The sequence below is a fragment of the Nanorana parkeri genome, unplaced genomic scaffold, assembly GCF_000935625.1.
Source record: "Nanorana parkeri isolate BGI_ZX_2015 unplaced genomic scaffold, ASM93562v1 scaffold2996, whole genome shotgun sequence".
NCBI classification, from domain to species: domain Eukaryota; kingdom Metazoa; phylum Chordata; class Amphibia; order Anura; family Dicroglossidae; genus Nanorana; species Nanorana parkeri.
This window is the reverse complement of record NW_017309264.1, coordinates 24564-31325: the sequence shown is the minus strand read 5'-3', so window position 1 is coordinate 31325 and position 6762 is coordinate 24564.

Below are 6762 nucleotides of genomic sequence, written 5' to 3'. Positions count from 1 at the left end.
GCTGGCGGGCCCCCCATCTCCCGGGAGTGTCGGATGAACTGATGATCCGACACTCTAGGCGCAGAGATGGGGGCCCGCTGGCCGCTGGGTACAGATCAAGCGCTGGGACTGTGCTGGGCCCCCCACAGGCCGAGGCCCTGGTGCGCCTGCACCGCCTGCACCGGCAGTAGTTCCGACACTGCACACAGAGACAGAACTCCTACACATGTTTCCTAAGGACGGGGGGAATGACCGCACACAGAGACAGCAATGTAAGCTTCTCAGAAGAATAAGAATTGCATGAAAGGTGATATTGTTTTTTTGCATTAATCCAGCAACAATCAGCAATTAATGAGAAGTTTTTCTCTTTCCACTACACACAAATGTTGCCGGGAGGAAATTTCCTGTCATAAAGCACATCACCACTTAAATATTTATAAATCAGTCCTTGCATATTTTATACTAACATCTGATCTATGATTACAGACAATTAATTGTATTAGATACTCTCTCTCTCTCTCAGGGATTTGAGGCATTTTGTATTTCTCATAATAAAGATGATATCTGGACAGAAACAAATTGTACAAATCCCTTCCCGCCCTTATTTCAAGATGGCCCCCCGGCCACATCGAGATAATGTAGATCGGGATTGGTTTTATCATCTCACTGTTATTAGTACATAACATCAAAACACAATGTAAAGTGGAAATGTAATGGTTAGTTAATGTAGACAGACATCCTCCACTCCAATCAGTTTATTTATTTATTCACCATATAAAGTGTGAACAGAACATTTGTTACACATAATGATCAGATCTCTGTAATCCTCCCCTCCCCCAATCTAAAATAACAGAAACATGAGGGAATTCAACTTCTCCTTCACTATCAGCTAACTAATGTTCTATTTCAACTTCATTAATTATTATTTATTATACATTGCGGATGATGATCACATGAAATCATTGGCCCAATACAAAGCGTGTAGGATATACGCAACAATTAGCTGGCGGGTCTCATGGTATACCTTGCAGGAATTAAACATTCTGACAACCTGCGTGAAAAGAACAGTCTATTCATCACATTACAATCCATTCAGATAATAGTTATGGTATTTTATTATATTTTTGAAAGCTGTTTCCATAAAATATGTTTTATCCGAAGTTATTAATGTTTAGTGATATATTTAGTAACTAGATATAAAACAGTATAACAAAAAATACCATCAAAAATCTATCCTGTCTGTAATCAGTGCACTTTGAATGGCTGAAGACGCCGCCTTCCCCATATATTTCCCCTTAATAATCCCAGAGATGAATGACACCGGGGAGAAAGGTTTCCCAATATCTATACTGTATATATATGTATCTCAATGTACATCTTATAATGAGTTCACGTTTTAAGTCATATAAGATATTAGACATGTGCACTGCCAAAAAATTTGTTTCGTTTCGTTTCGTTTTAAATTCGGATTTGTGTTATTTCGTTTTTCAGGATTCGGGTGTGAAAGTCAATTCGGACGAAATTCGGTAGCGTTAGTACGAACGTTCGTTTCGTTTTCTGTTCTTATTCGTTTCTTATTCGTTTCGTTTGTTTGCAGCAAAAGTGACATTTGAGGGGGAAAAAATATTTTTCTCCTCTAATGTCACTTTGCTCCAACGAACGAAACGAATAAGAAATGGATAAGAACAGAAAACGAAACGAACGTTCGTACGAACGCTACCGAATTTCGGAAATGGAAATTCGGATTTGTTTGCATTCGTTATTTCTGTAATTCGGAATTCGGATACATCCGAATGTCCGAATTTACGAAAATTCGTCCGAATTTCGATTCGGAATGAAACGAATCGCACATGTCTATAAGATATGTTGGGAACTCTGACTCCAGTTAATTGCTTCTCATATGTAGCAGCTTGTCGAGGCTTTGGCTGCAGTAGCTGCTCATGTTGGGTGTCCACCATTATAAAACCGGCTTTGATTATCTGTAGACCCCTACCACAATATGTAGAGTCACATTAATCCACAAATCTGATACTAAATCACACTGATGAGCCAGTATAATACTAGTACAATAGCAGCAGGAGAGCAATGGCTGAGATGAAAAGATTTGCAGTTGGTAGAGCAGATCCTGGAAGACAAAAACAAATATAAATGGTCATTGTAAGATGTGCCCATCAACATTAGATGACAATCACCCAATCTGTACATTTTCAGGTGCCTCGGGGTCCGTCAGATAACAGACTCTTCCAGCTGAGGCTTCTCCGGAGTGACAACCACTATTGTTTCCCCAGTACGATAGTTCCATAGAAGTCTGCAGGGAACCTCCCCCAACAGTCTGTATAACAAATCCAACTATCCAAATGTAAGAGTTTGTCTACATATAATGTGTCTGGGATGGTTGGATCATTCGAGGACATCCCACCCCCTCTAGTGTCCATGGGCACCTTTAGTTCAGCAAACTCAAACACACTCGCTTAATTTACATTCTAAGATCAGTTAACTACAGCATGAGGGTAAAGCAAGTGAATCCCGTGGGAACTTTCTGTGTGAATATACACAAAACATGACCTGTGAATGGGGCTTATGGACTGATTTGGGAAATATTGCTCTGTGTGGACTGTCATTGTTATCTGGATGGAGTACAATGTGCATGCTAAAAGCTCACGTCGATGACAGGTTACAGACTCTCTGGTAGACAGTCAGTGGTCTGTTTGCTTTAAGTCTCCTTCCTATCAGCTTGTATCAGCATCTTCTAAGAAAGAATTTGTGTGACTGATTCATCTGGAGAATGAAATATACCAAGAACAACTGAAGCCGGGCCAATCTTCCAGATGGACTCTCATTACACTTTCACATGAGTCCTTATGATGTCATTGGGTCAGAAGAATTATGATACATTTCCTTTGTACCATCCCTGAGAAGGTGTTGCCTCATGTAAGAGTCTTAGGGGGTTATTCACGAAGGAGCCCAAGGATTCAGCCGTTGCTTCGGCTGATCCTTCGGTTCTCTTTGGCCGCTGGAGCCCTTCGGTTCATTTGAACCAAAGGATGAACCGGAGGGCTGCTGAACGGGCTATTCACTATAGCTGCCAGAGCTTTGGCTCAGCTGATCCAGATGTTGGATCTGCTGAGTCAAAGTCCCTCTGCACTTCGGCTCAGCCAAAGGCAGCTGATGTACATTTTAGCTGGTGTACGGCTGAAATCAACCGCACTGAGCCAGAGTGAATAGCCGAACGCCGTTCGGCTCTGTTCACTTCGTCTCGGTTATTCGCTCGGCTGCCTTCGACAGCTTAGTGAATAACCCTGTAAGTTTGTCTCATCGAATGAACAGCCCTTCAAACCCATCTATACAGAGGAAGACCTCCACAGACCTCCACATTTCTAAAAATAAAATTCCGCCTAACTTGGCTGAAAGGAACCCATAGGGACACAGATCAGTTACTCCACCAACCAGCCAAGTGTGATACATATCGACTACATTGCAACTGAATATGGAGTATACACTTTCCCCTCTTACCTCCACCTGAAGACAGGAGAGCTGGAAGTAAATTACAAAAAAATTATTCAGATTTTTCTGATAGCAAAACTATGTTATACATTCATTCTTAAAAAACCTTACAAGAAGTAAATAAATGTTACAAAATAAAAGCTTATGAGAAATAAATAAATACATATTCCAGTTGAGAAGCTAAATAAATACATGGAAATATTTAGGCAGTTTTGGGATCCACATTCGTCTCCGGAATGAGGCCGGAATGTGTATCCCATATGAGGACACAGCACTATGATGAGCTCCTTCCTCGGCTCTCCTTCTGCCAGTATGTTTCCTATCAGTGTCTGTGGAAGAACCTTGACTGGCTCTCAGAGCTGATGAGCTGGGGACTACAGGGCGCTGATATCAATACAGATTCAGATTTATTCTTAATAAAATATCACGTTTAGGGAATTTCTGTTATTCTAATTTACATAGTTACATAGTTAGTCAGGTTGAAAAAAGACACATGTCCATGGAGTTCAACCTATAGAGATATGAAAAAATAAACAAAAGAAAAACCTAAACAGAACGCTATGCCCACAATTACCCCCTGTTGATCCAGAGGAAGGCAAAACAAAAACCCCTATAAAGCACGGTTCAATTTGCTCCAACAGGGGAACAAAATTCCTTCCTGACCCCATAAGGCAATCAGATATTCCCGGGATCAACAATCTCTGATGCCTCATATACCTCTAAGAACTCAATAACCAGTAATATTCTGTGCATTTAAGAATACATCACAGAGGTAACTGAGCTCGCTAGAACTAGTTCCTGGGGAAGTCTATTCCACATTGTCACTGCTCTAACTGTGAAGAATCCTTTCCGTATGGAAAGGTTAAACCTCTTTTCCTCCAGATGCAAAGAGTGCCCCCTTGTCCTTTGCAGTGACCTTAACGTGAATAATTTGTCACCAAGCTCACTATATGGACCATTTATGTATTTATACCTGGTGATCATGTCCCCCCTTAATTGCTTCTTCTCCAGAGAGAACACATTCAGGTCAGTTCATCTTTCCTCATAGCTGAGCTCCTCCTCCATGGCCTCTTATCAGTTTAGTCTCATAATGTAATTGGATGTTTAAAATGAGCACAGGGGCTTATGCAATGGATACATTTAACACATTATAGTGACATTAAACCCTCAGATTTTTAAACATAAAACAATACTGTAATGTGCTCCTTACTGTAATCCATGGTAGTTTCCCTTCTCTTTGCTGCTCTTCCTTTTAAATCCTCATGTCTTCTAATGCTGGGGGAGAACTTCCCTTGGCAGCTGAGTGCCTCTTCCTGTAGTGCTGGCTCAGGTTGTGAACCTTCACACAGGCACCATGTATCCATTCCAGAGACAATTCAGTCTGCTGCAAAGGGAAGTTCTCCCCCAGCATGAGAAGACATGAGGATTTAAAAGGAAGAGCAGCAAAGAGAAGGGAAACAACCATGGATTACAGTAAGGCGCACATTACAGTATTGTTTTATGTTACAAAATCTGAGGGTTTAATGTCACTTTAAGTTATTGAATCTCATAATAAAAATACACTATTTGTTTTTTATACCTTTACAAAGTTTATTGCCATTTTTAAATAAATTTCTTGTGTTTTTTCATGTTTATGATATATAATATATATTTTTCATGGACATTGTTTTTGGTCGGGGAGGGGGGAAGGGGGCGCAAAAATGCACCTTGTCTGTGTAGGCAAGAATCCTAGCACCGGCCATGCACATCCAAATATATAGAATACAGAAGATGTTTCCACAGGTATTTTTTTATAGAGAGCGGGTCTCACCTTTCTGTCTGATCGGTCCAATAGTCATACTTTTCACATTATTATCGCCATCCAAAGAAGATCTCCCCGAAGGACATCGCTGCAAATCAGAAAATGGAACATCAAATTCAATAATAGAAATGTTCATCGGTCTGATTAGTCTAATGTTAGAATATTCATGGTAATGGGTTGACATGTGCGATTCTTTTCATTCCGAATTGAAATTCGGATGAATATATCGGCATATTCGGACACTTGGAGGAATCCAGATTCCCGAATGAAAGAAATAACTAATCCAAACGTATCAGAATTTTTGATAACAAAATTCGGATGCATCCAAAATTCTTTTCTGAATGTTATTCGGAATAAATTTATGGTGTTGAATGTTAAAATTTAACAAAAAAACGTGTGGAATCCCCCCTAAAACCCACTATCAGACCCTTCATTCAAGCAGCAGCCTGGCAGAGCAGGAAAGGGGGGGGGGAGACGATCGTGCACCCTCCCCTGCACCATACCAGACCACGTGCCCTAAACATGTGGCAAAGCACCTTGCCCCATGTCGATAAGGACAAGGGCCTCTTCCCTACAACTCTGGGCCGGTGGTTGTAGGGGTCTGCGAGCAGGGGGGCTTATCTGAATTTGGGTACCCCTTTCATAAAGGGGGCACCCAGATCCCACCCCTGTGAATGAATATAGGATAGTTGTTATTCACACTCATTCTCCAAATAACAGTTAAATAGTAAATAAACACCCAACACCGTACACACAGTCCTTTATTTAAAAAAAAAAAAATAATTATATCACATGTCAATCACTTTGCCCATCAATGGAGGTTCAAGTCAATCATTAAAAAAATTCTCAACGCCCATGTACACGTCTGATCCCGTCAAACACTGGCCACAGAATGACAGTTCTGCTCCCAAATCTAAACAAAGGGGCAGAGCAAGTCGTGATGCCATGGACTTGTTCCACCCATTTTTTTTACATTCCCGTAACAGCTCATAGTCCCCTAATGGAATGTAAACAAATGGGCGGAACATGTCCTGTGATGTATTCTGCCTAAAAATTAAGTCAATTTGGACAAAATTTGGGCAAAGTGAAATTTGGCAATTTTGTTCATGCCTGGTGAATCGTTTAATTTGAATTTTTTGTCTCTAATACTCAATAAAGTATGACATTTCTAGACAAGCACATCAGGAATGCAGCTTTGTACCCCTATAGGTGAAGGGGGATGGAGGGGGGGTAAGCATGCCAGTCCTATGTTAAGATGACAATACAGGTCCTTGAACATTTATAGCTAATTCTCGTGCAGTGTCTCCTCATTCTCCAGGTTTTTTTTAATAAAGTTTCTTGCTTATCACAGGCAACTTTAAATTAATTGTGGGTTGTTTTTTACATATCTTGCCTTGAAGGGCCATAAAGCAAATTCTGAAGGCAATTTTAGCTACATTTAGTACACAGTCCTTTATTTAAAAAAAAAAAAAATGTAT